Source organism: Nicotiana attenuata, unplaced genomic scaffold (genome assembly GCF_001879085.1).
Source record: "Nicotiana attenuata strain UT unplaced genomic scaffold, NIATTr2, whole genome shotgun sequence".
NCBI classification, from domain to species: Eukaryota; Viridiplantae; Streptophyta; class Magnoliopsida; order Solanales; family Solanaceae; genus Nicotiana; species Nicotiana attenuata.
Window position 1 is genome coordinate 1,453,039 of NW_017670270.1, and position 11,326 is coordinate 1,464,364.

Here is an 11,326-nt window from a genome sequence, read left to right on the forward strand (position 1 = left end):
TATATATATATATAGATTATTTTTTAGTTTAATCGGTTGAGTGGTCATCAGGATCAAATTTTGAAATTTTAAATAGCAAAAAAATAGAGAGTAACCATCAAATATTAAGAATTTCAATGTTACACAAAATAATATTAGCAATATTCAACAGCTGGAAAGGTGCACGGCTCATTCTTATTCATTTTCATTTTTATGGTATTTTGAACTTTCAGTTTAATTTGTTTCTTTCTGTTATAATTCTATTTTTTTCTGCTAAGTATATTGACAAGCTGCAATGTATGATTATAGTAGTAGAATTAAACCATCCAATGTACTTCAGAGTTGTGAAATATATTTCTTTTTTATTTAATTTGCAAATGCACAATAAAAATTCCTTTCTTTTAATGTATTATATTTAGAATGTAATTTTTGATAATTTTCTTGAAGTCTAATGTGACCTCCATTATATGCATGAAAATTTTGTTTTCAACTAAGGATCAAATATTAAATAACCCATTATTTGTAACAACAGATATTTGGCAGGCAAGAACAAATATTATTCTTCAAGAGTTTATGACAAAAGAATAAGGAGTTGAAGTTCATTTAAAACACCCTTTTGCTTTAAATAATTCTGCCAAACCTTAAATGATATACCAGAATAAAAGTAAGATATTTTCTTATGTTTACCAGAGTCATTGCACCACTCTTTAAGCCCCTCCCGCAATAACCCTTAGCAAAAGTAGAATTACAACAAGAGCTCTTATAGAAATTGCTCCGTGTAGCCCAAAAGAAAAAGGAAGAGAATCTCAGCAAGTTTATGTGTGTAATTTACAAGAGCTACTTGATTAGAAGATTTAAGAGACAATTGTCAGGTGTCTGACACCATATATGTTAATATAAATTGTGCTCAAACTTTACCAAAATTATCATAACACATATAAGCAACTATGTAATAAAGGATGAAAACCGGGTAAAAACAAAACTTCAAAAAGTGGTACAAGGAATGTGCTGATGGTTGATGAGATAAGCAAGGATAATTTTGTCAAGGCACTGAAAACTTTATGTAACACAGTAACAGCTACAGTACTTTATGTTCAGTTTTGATGAAATTACTGGAATATCCTCACTTATGCCAAGCAGGCATGTTGACCTCTGTATACTATTCCCTCTTATTAAATAGTAGTATATGTATAATAATATACTACAAAATAATTTACAACATAAAACCTCCTCATGCAATTTCTCTAAGTGTCTAAATAAATGATCAAGTTGACTATGTCAATAAGCAAAAGGTAACAAACAAATAGGAAAAGGATGGAAAATCCAAAATATGAGAAAAATTTATCATACACTTGATAAAAGTATGAATTACTCCTTAATTACGTACGGGGGATTTTTAAGTACACAAATTTATTACTGTGATGTTATGCACATCTGAATAATACCATTGCACTTTGGCCAAAATCATTTGTTCTCTCCTCATTTCCTGCTCTTGTATAAACTCGGGTGGTTGAACCAAGCAAGCAGTGACTGCGATTGTAAATATTTACCTTTCTGTTCGGAGAAATTCTTAGAGTTTTTTCCGGAACATTTCTTTTAGAAGGCAAAATCTCAACAAAACAAAAATTTGCGAACTCTGCTTCTCAAAATTTCAGAAAAACGTCAATTGAGCTTTTGCATTTTCAACGTACAACACATCTGCATATATATTTTTATGGGGGGCGGGCTCGGTAGAATAAATTCTTATCAAGCTAGCTGAAAGAAGTCTAGTCTCACCTACAGGTGAAATTAAAAAATAGTCAGATTTACAACTGGTCGTTCAAAAATAGCACAGTTTTAAAAGTAATCGAAATTTAGCCACTTTTCATGTAAAGATAAATCTGAGCGAAAACACTGTTCAAAACCCGGAAAAATACGCTAGTATATTATGCTGGAGCTCCAGCATAACAGCATAAGTACACTAGAACTCCATCATAATATACTGGAGTTCCAGCAAGTATATCGGTCCAGCATAATATACTGGAGTTTGGAGCACCGGTGCTCCAGTCTCCAGTATATTATACTGGAGCCAGCAAAGTATACCGGTGCAGCATAATATGCTGGAGTTCATACACAGGTGCACCGAACTCCAGTATATTATGCTGGACCGGTCTCTGTTGCAGCAAAATAGTGGCTATTTTTCATTGACTTGGTAAACGCTGGCTATTTTTGAATGACCAGTTCAAAAACTGGCTATACCGTGCTATTTTGGCACTCCTAGAGAGTACAATTAGATAATTGGGCCGAGCTAAAGATGAATTTTCAGGCCTTTTCATGGCTCAATCTTGTGAGTTGCAACTCTATCCGAGAGTCCATATGTCTCTTTATTGCTGTCTAGATCGCTAAATTTCTACTCCCTTCGTTCCAGTTTATGTGAACCGATTTCCTTTTTGGTCCGTTCCAAAAAGAATGAACCCTTTCTAAATTTGGAAACAATTTAGCTTACACTTACAATTATACCCTTACTGAGAAGCTTTTATAACCACACAAATACTCTGGGCCCCTTTTTGACTTGTTTAGGACCATAAATTCCAAAAGTCTTCATTTTTTCTTAAACTCCGTGCCCAGTCAAACAGGTTCACATAAATTGGAACGGGGAGTACTATTGTTTTAGTGTTAGCAACTTATTCAAGTTTATCTCAATGAATTTAACTTGTCGACAATAAGAGTGTACTAGTGTAAACGTTCTTTTACATTATTAGAGTATAGATTGTTAAACGCTAGCAATATATATGAATTTGTTAATAGAGAATATCTCTATGAATTTGGAGCTAGAAAGGAGGAACACGCACATACTTCTTCCTTCTCGGCCCCATTTTTCTGTAAAGGAACTCTTCTATCTATATCCGCTAAGACTGTCAATTTGAGTGATCCTCTAATATTAATTGTTCATTAGTAGAACCCTTCTTTAGAATAAACAAATGCGTAGACACTTATTCCATGGATTTAACTACTACAGATATTTAGATTTATCGTTATTTACCCATGAAAATAAATTAACACAACTTCTTTCGACAAAGTACATGTGCCTTTCCATAAAAAAAGACAAAAAAAAAAAATTAAAACAAATAGACAGATATTACACAAAGGAAAAAAGGAAAGAAGAAGAAAATAAAATTATGATACAAGTGGGTAACTGATGTTTTACACTTCAATACCACACAAGAGGGGTGATTTGTGTAGTGTCTAATTTTTCGCGTGCATTGATTATAAAAGGATTTGGTTCTTCTATGTGTTCTTATTCTACTATTGCGGAATAAATAAAACAGAAAGTAAATAACACAAGTATTTTTATGTAGAAAATGTTATCAATTTGTATTACTGTAATAAATACTAAAACCAGTAAACTTTCTGAAATAGAAACAGAAACAGAAAGTTAGTAGAAACAATATGTCAAATAATATCTGAAAAAAATAATTTCGGAATAAATCGAGCCCACTGAATAAATGGTGTGTCCTTAAGGAAATTATTCCCCTCAAGTACCCGAGGTGCTGGAACATATCCTCTCAGGACAGAACGATTTAACTCACCGGAGTGTTGGTACCAAAAACGCCGATGAACAGCAAACCACTCGAAGGCTGTAAAACACACTGCAATTTTTGTGCAGAAGAACAAGAAGAAGATCAGAAAATTTCGTAAGGAAAGATTCTAGGATTCAAAGTATATTTATAGACTTTCTAGCACTGTTTCTGAAAACGTTTGCAATCTTTCAGAAATAGCCATGACTGTTGGGAATATTTCTGTTTGAAATATTGAGGGAAATTTAAAATAATCTGGGAAGAAAAAGGACAGGACCGGACCGGGTCGCAGGTCATGGGGTATTCCGGATTGAATTTTCGTTAATTAATTAAATTAATTAATTAAATAATTGAAAGAAATTTTGTCCAAAAGATTAATCAATCAATCTTTGGCCAAATCCAAATCCAAATCCAAGTCCGAATACGAATCCGAAGCCGAAGCCGAGCCGAGCGAGCGACGACGATGACAGCGCAAGGCTTGCCTTCTTCTTAACTCTTTAAGAGCTAGAAGAAGAGAAATTGTATATACCCATCAAAAGCCTTTTCTTCCTCCAATATGGGACAATGTCCCTTTGCCAAGGAGGGCAACTCAAATATTTCATTTTCCCTCCATTTCTCATTCACCCTCTTTAAGCTAAACCAAGCTTAAAAAAAACCCAACAATCCCCCACATGAATGGAGAATGGCTATAAAACAAAGGAATGCACGGACGCGTGTGTGTTTTACATGCAAGAATTAATTGCATCTGGATAAGTAGGTTTCCCTTTGAACTTTTCGTAGTGAACTTATATCGGATATACTCGGTCAATCGGTAGATTTGATATCTTTGAACCGTCGAACTTTATTGTATACCTAGACAACATAATTCACATAATCAACCCTTAACCATCTATGGTTCTCATGGTTGTGTTTGTTTCAACCATGAACAACGCCTGGTTTTGTGAGTGCTTAGAGAATAGGCCTTTACTTTCATTCCCCTTGAAGCGGTTTACACTTCACACTCACATAGGTGATTTCTAAACGTGTAATCCTATAGACACACTATCTAGTCATATCCTGCTAGACTTAGCAAATCATTAAAAAGCTTTAAGCTTTATTGACTCACCAAAAAGCCTTAATGCTTTACCTCGATTTATTAACATTGTCTTCATCACGAGAATGGGTTGAGTTATTTGACAATGTTGAACCGTCATTCATAACTTTATTTGATCTCTTTGAACCTAACTCTTGGGATCTCCAGTCTGCTAGGTAGAGTTACCGTCATGATGACTTGTCCTAGACCTTAATCCTATTTCCTTTGTTGATCTTTTAACTGCCTCTCTAGATAGGCCTTTTATAAGTGGATCCGACACGTTTCTTGACTTTACGTAGTCAATCGTGATAACACTACAGAGAGTAGTTGTCTAACGGTATTGTGTCTCCGTCGTATATGACGAGATTTTCCGCTATACATAACGCTCCCCGCACTGCCTATTGCCGCTTGACTATCACAATGTAAACAAATAGGTACCAAAGGTTTGGGCCAAAATAGAATATCTTCCAAGAAATTCCGGAGCCATTCAGCTTCTTCACTGGCCTTATTTAAAGCTATGAATTCAGATTCCATTGTAGAACGGGCGATGCACGTTTGTTTGGTTGATTCCAAGACACTGCTCCACCCCCAATTGTGAAAACATATCCACTAGTGGATATAAGTTCAGATGATCCAGTGATCCAATTTGCATCACTATATCCCTTAATCACGAAGGGATATTTGTTATAATGCAAAGCATAATTTTGAGTATGTTTCAGATACCCCAAAACTCGTTTCATTGCCATCCAATGTATTTGATTGGGATTACTTGTAAACCGACTCAATTGCTAATAGCACATGCTATATCTGGTTGCGTATAATTCATGATATACATCAAACTTCCTAATACTCTTGCATAGTCCAATTGTGAGTCACTTTCACCTTCATTCTTTTGAAGTGCATAACTCACGTCAATTGGAGTCTTGGCAATCTTGTAATCCAAATACTTGAACCTGTCAAGTACTTTTTCAATGTAGTGAGACAGTGATAATGCTAGACCTTGTGGAGTCTTGTGAATTCTGATTCCTAAGATCACGTCACCAGCTCCTAAGTATTTCATGTCGAATTTGCTAGCCAACATGCTTTTAGTAGCATTTATATCTGCCATATTTTTGCTTATTATCAACATGTCATCAACATATAAACAAACAATGACTTCATGACCTGGAGTGTTTTTAATGTAAACACATTTGTCACACTCGTTGATTTTAAACCCACTTGCCAACATTTGTTTTATCAAATTTGGCATGCCATTGTTTGGGTGCTTGTTTAAGTCCATAAAGCGACTTAACTAGTTTGCACACTTTCATTTCTTTACTCGAAACCACAAAACCCTCGGGTTGTTCCATGCAAATCTCTTCCTCCAATTCTCTATTTAAAAAACTTGTTTTAACATCCATTTGATGGATTTCAAGACCATACACGGCTGCTAGTGCCACTAACGCCCTAATAGATGTCATTCTCGTTACTGGCGAGTAAGTGTCAAAGTAATCAAGGCCTTCCTTTTGTCTATAACATTTGACAACAAGTCTTGCCTTAAATTTGTCAATAGTGCCATCAGCTTTCATTTTCCATTTAAAGATCCATTTCGAACCTAAAGGCTTATTTCCTAGAGGAAGATCAACCAATTCCCATGTAAGGTTATCCAAAATTGATTGAATCTAACTATTGACCGCCTCTTTCCAAAACACCGAATTAGAGGATGACATAGCTGCTTTAAAAGTTTGAGGCTCATTTTCAAGCAAGAATGTCAGAAAATCTGGTCCAAAGGAAGTAGATGTTCTTTGACGTTTGCTACTTTTTGGATCTTCTACACTTGGAGTATTTTCCTTTGGTTCTACCCGAGGTCGTGTAAGTCTCACTTAGCGACTCATATTCTATTTTATACGGATAGATGCTTTTAAAAAATTCAGCATTATCTGATTCCATTATCGTATAAACATGAATTTCAGGATTATCAGATTTATGAACCAAAAACCGACATGCTTTACTGTCTGTAGCATATCCAATGAAAACGAAATCCACAGTTTTTGGTCCGATTTTTACCCTTTTGGGTAAAGGTATTTGTACCTTTGCTAAACACCCACACTTTGAAATATTTCAAGTTGAATTTTCTTCCTTTCCATTTTTCATGCGGAATAGATTGCGTTTTGCTATGGGGTACTCTGTTGAGTATTTGGTTAGCTGTAAAGATAGCTTCCCCCCACAAACTCCGCGGTAATCCGTAACTTATTAATAAAGAATTAATTTCCATTAATGTTCGGTGATTTGCTTTCCGCAATTCCATTGGATTGAGGTGTGTAGGGTGCAATACTTTGATGGATAATTCCATATTCCGAACATATTTCTGCAAAAGGAGATTCATATTCTCCACCCCTATCACTTCTAATCATTTAGATCTTTATATTTAATTGATTCTCTACTTCATTCTTGTATTGCTTAAATGCTTCAATTGCTTCATTCTTACTATTAAGTAAATAAACATAACAATATCGAGTGCAATCGTCAATAAAAGTTATAAAATACTTTTTCCCACCTCGAGATGGTGTCGACTTCATATAACAAATGTCAATATGAATTAAGTCTAAAGAATTTGAATTCCTTTCAAGAGACTTATAAGGATGTTCTACAAACTTGGATTCAACACATATTTGACATTTTGATTTATTACGCTCGAATTTAGGCAATACTTATAAATTAATTAACTTTCGCAAGGTTTTGTAATTGGCATGTCCTAAAGGAATATGCCATAAATCATTTGACTCCAATAAATAAGAAGAAGCTGAAATTTTATTCATACTGTCAACAACATTACATTTAGTTTAAAAAGGCCCTCTGTGAGGTAGCTCTTTCTAACATACATTTCGTTCTTGCTTACAACAACTTTTTCAGAAACAAATACACATTCGAATCCATTCTTAACAAGTAAAGAGGTAGAAACTAAATTCTTCCTAATAGTAGGAACATGAAGAACGTTGTTGAGCGTTATCACCTTGCCGGAAGTCATCTTCAGGAATATCTTCCCATAACCTTCAATATTGGCTGTTGCAGCATTTCCCATGGAAAGCTCTTCTTCGGGACCGGTAGTAGAGTAAGTCGCAAATGCTTCTTTGACAGCACAAACATGTCCAGTGGCTCCAGAGTTAATCCACCACTCCTTCAAATTTCCAACTAGGTTGCATTCCGAAAGCATTGCACATAGATCATCAATGTCATCATTCTTCTCCACTATGTTGGCTTGTCCCTTTTTCTTATCCTTTTTCGGGAGACGCCAATTAGGAGCTTTGTGACCAGTTTTTCCACAATTGTAGCAGTTTCCCTTGAATTTCTTTTTGTTCTGCTCCTTAGTTTGTCTAGAAGACCTCTTCCTCTTCTACTTTTTGGAGCAGTCTCCTTAACGATATTAGCTCCCATGATCGTTGAATTTCCACGAGACTTCATCTCGACTGTTTTGTTGTCTTCCTCAATCTTGAGACGAATCACAAGATCTTCCAACTTTATTTCTTTGTGCTTGTGCTTAAGATAATTCTTGAAATCTCTCCACGAAGGAGGCAATTTTTCAATCATTGCTTCCACTTGAAATGCTTCATTAACGACCTACCTTTAGTAATAAGGTCGAGAAAAATAAGTTGAAGCTCCTGAACTTGGGTTCCAACAATTTTGTTGTCTATCATTTTATAGTCTAGAAACTTGGCAACCACAAACTTCTTCAAGCATGCATCTTCAGTCTTGTACTTCTTCTAAGTGCGTCCCAAAATGTGACGACCCAAAGGGTCATCACCTGTTTTCTCTCCTTTCCGCGCTTCTGAGGCCTTGAAAACCTCATTTTTAGTAGCCTCGATTTGCGTGCGCAGACCGGGCGCGTAGCCGGAAAGCTTAAATATGAATTCTGTGTGAAAAATGATGAATTTTGGTATTAATATGATTAAAGTTGACTTTGGTCAACATTTTGGGTAAACAGACCCGGACCCGTGATTGGATAGTCCCGGAAGGTCCGTAGAAAAATATGAGACTCGGGCATATGCCCGGAGTCGAATTCCGAGGTCTAGAGCCCGAGAAATGATTTTTTCTGTGAAATTATTTTTCTGAAATTAATATGGAAATTTGAAACGAAAATGGATTATAACGTGTTGGTATCGGGCCCGTATTTTGGTTTTGGCGCCCGGTACAGGTCTTATATGTGTTTTAAGCGCTTTCTGTGAAATTTGGTTGAAACCGGACGTCATTTGACGTGTTTCGGACCTAAATCTCAAAAAATGATAGCTTATGAAGTTTGATGAAAAAGTGATGATTTTGAGGTTTGATTCACTGTTTTTGATGTTAATTTGGCGATTTGATCGCACGGGTAAGTTCGTAGGATGTTGTTGAGTTAGTGTGTGTGAGTGGTTAGGAGCCCCGAGGGATCGGGAGTATTTTCGGAGGTGTTCGGGATGGTTTTGGAGTTAGGAAAATTGCAGAAAAATCTGCTGTTGGTGCACAGTGAATTCCTTCTTCGCGTTCGCGCTCCACCCTCGCGTTTGCATAGCTTCAGTGTTTTTTTCTCCTTCGCGTTCGCGTCACCACCATCGCGATCGCGTAAGCCAAAATCAGGAGCCCAGCAACTTCCTTTTCGCGTCCGCAAGGCCTTCACACTTCCGCGTAGTTCCAGTCTTTCATTCAATGCGTTTGCGTATCCCCTATCGCGTTCGCATAGGCCAATTCCCTGGACCCCAGTATTTTACCCTACGCGTTCGCATTCCCCTCTCGCGAACGCGATGCTTGCCAGCTCCCCCTTCTTCGCGAACGCGACCCCTGTGTTGCGAACGCATAGGGAATTTTCGCCCAGTCATTTAATGCTTCAAAAACAGAACAGTGACGGGTTTAGTTCCAAAATTTTCATGAGCTCTCTTCTTCCCCAAGCTCTAGGAGTCCATTGGAGCCCCCATTCTTCAAGACCATTTGGATTTGATTGAGTTGGAGCCGAATTCGAGAGGGAAGGCGGTCGTTGTGGATTGATTTTGCCGTGGAAGTTGAGGTAAGTGTTTGATCTAACTTTGGCTTGAGGGAATAGGATTAGAGTATTGTTTGCTAATTGCTAATTGTCGAGTACGGTGTATAGGCATGGTGACGAGTGTAGACATGTGATTTTTGACTCTCCCCAAGATTTTTTATATTTTAGCATGTAAATATTTAATTTAGGCCTAATATAGCTATTTCAGCCATTTTTGACTTCTTTGCTTTATTTTCGTCATAAAAATAAAAATTACAAAAAAAAAAATTATTTTAGCTTACGTATCTTTCGTAAATTTAAATAAAAAATATATACAAAAATAGTACCTTATCTTTACATAATCTTGAAAATAAAAAAAATATATTATAGTTTCATGTTAGCTTTTGCATTGTGTAGTATTTTTATCTTATTGTAAAATGAGTCAATTAAGGTGTTGGATCACTATTTTAAGAGTTTTAGAGTCCAGTTCTTGGCCCAATTCGGATTAGTCCATTAAGCCTAGGAACCCTTCTAGCTCTTCTTTGGAATAAAAATAAATAAAAAGACCCTAAGGACCTAATACACAAAAGACCTAAGGACTAATGAGCAAAAACACAAAATATAACCCTAGACCCTACACCTATAAAAGCTAAGGCTAATCAGCCAAAAGGGGACAACAATGAACGCCTAATATATCTAAAAGAGAAAATAGGCGTCTTGAAAAGGACCTGACACCCCCCCGGAAACTTCATCCCCGTCGCACCCCACCACACCCCTGAAACCAACGAGAATCTCTGAAAAGCAGCTTAAACATAAGACCCTAAGCATCAGCCGCTAATCACCCATCGAGAGCCCCCCGTTCTTCATCTTGTTCAACACTAGAAGAACCAGACGATCCCAGCCCGCCACCAACAGACCTCGCCTCCGTTCCCACCCAAACCTGCCGGAGAACAGACGTACATACGACCAAACCAACTAGAAAATCTGGGCAGAAAATTGATTGAAAAAAAGTTGGTTTAGGTTCGAATTCCAGTTGCCGTTTGTTAGATTTTTGTTGCTGCTACGGTTGGTTGAGACGCGGCTGAGTCGAGGTTGTTTGGTTTCCGGTTCGAGTCCCGTCCAGTTTTTCATGTGTCCATGCTTCGGAGGTATCACGACGATCCAGCCCACGTGTTAGATTTCAGCACTGTCCAGTTGGACAAGGATCTGTCTTATAAGGAGGAGCCGGTGGCTATTCTAGATCGGCAGGTTCGACAGTTGAGGTCGAAGAGTTTTCCTTCAGTGCGTGTTCAGTGGAGAGGTCAGCCTCCTGAAGCATCGACCTGGGAGTCCGAGTCCGACATGCGGAGCCGTTATCCCCATCTTTTTCCCGACTCAGGTACTTCTTCCTTTTATCCGTTCGAGGACGAACGATTGTTTTAGAGGTGGAGAATGTGACGACCCAAAGGGTCATCACCTGTTTTCTCTCCTTTCCGCGCTTCTGAGGCCTTGAAAACCTCATTTTTTAGTAGCCTCGATTTGCGTGCGCAGACCGGGCGCGTAGCCGGAAAGCTTAAATGTGAATTCTGTGTGAAAAATGATGAATTTTGGTATTAATATGATTAAAGTTGACTTTGGTTAACATTTTAGGTAAACGGACCCGGACCCGTGATTGGACAGTCCCGGAGGGTCCGTAGAAAAATATGAGACTCGGGCATACGCCCGGAGTCGAATTCCGAGGTCTAGAGCCCGAGAAATGAATTTTTCTGT

At 37.4% G+C, this 11,326-nt stretch overlaps 1 pseudogene; it reads right to left on the reverse strand.

Annotated features, from left to right (window-relative positions):
* Positions 1-6,851: 6,851 nt before the first annotated feature.
* Positions 6,852-8,434, reverse strand: LOC109237034 (annotated as a pseudogene).
* Between the last annotated feature and the right edge of the window lie 2,892 nt (positions 8,435-11,326).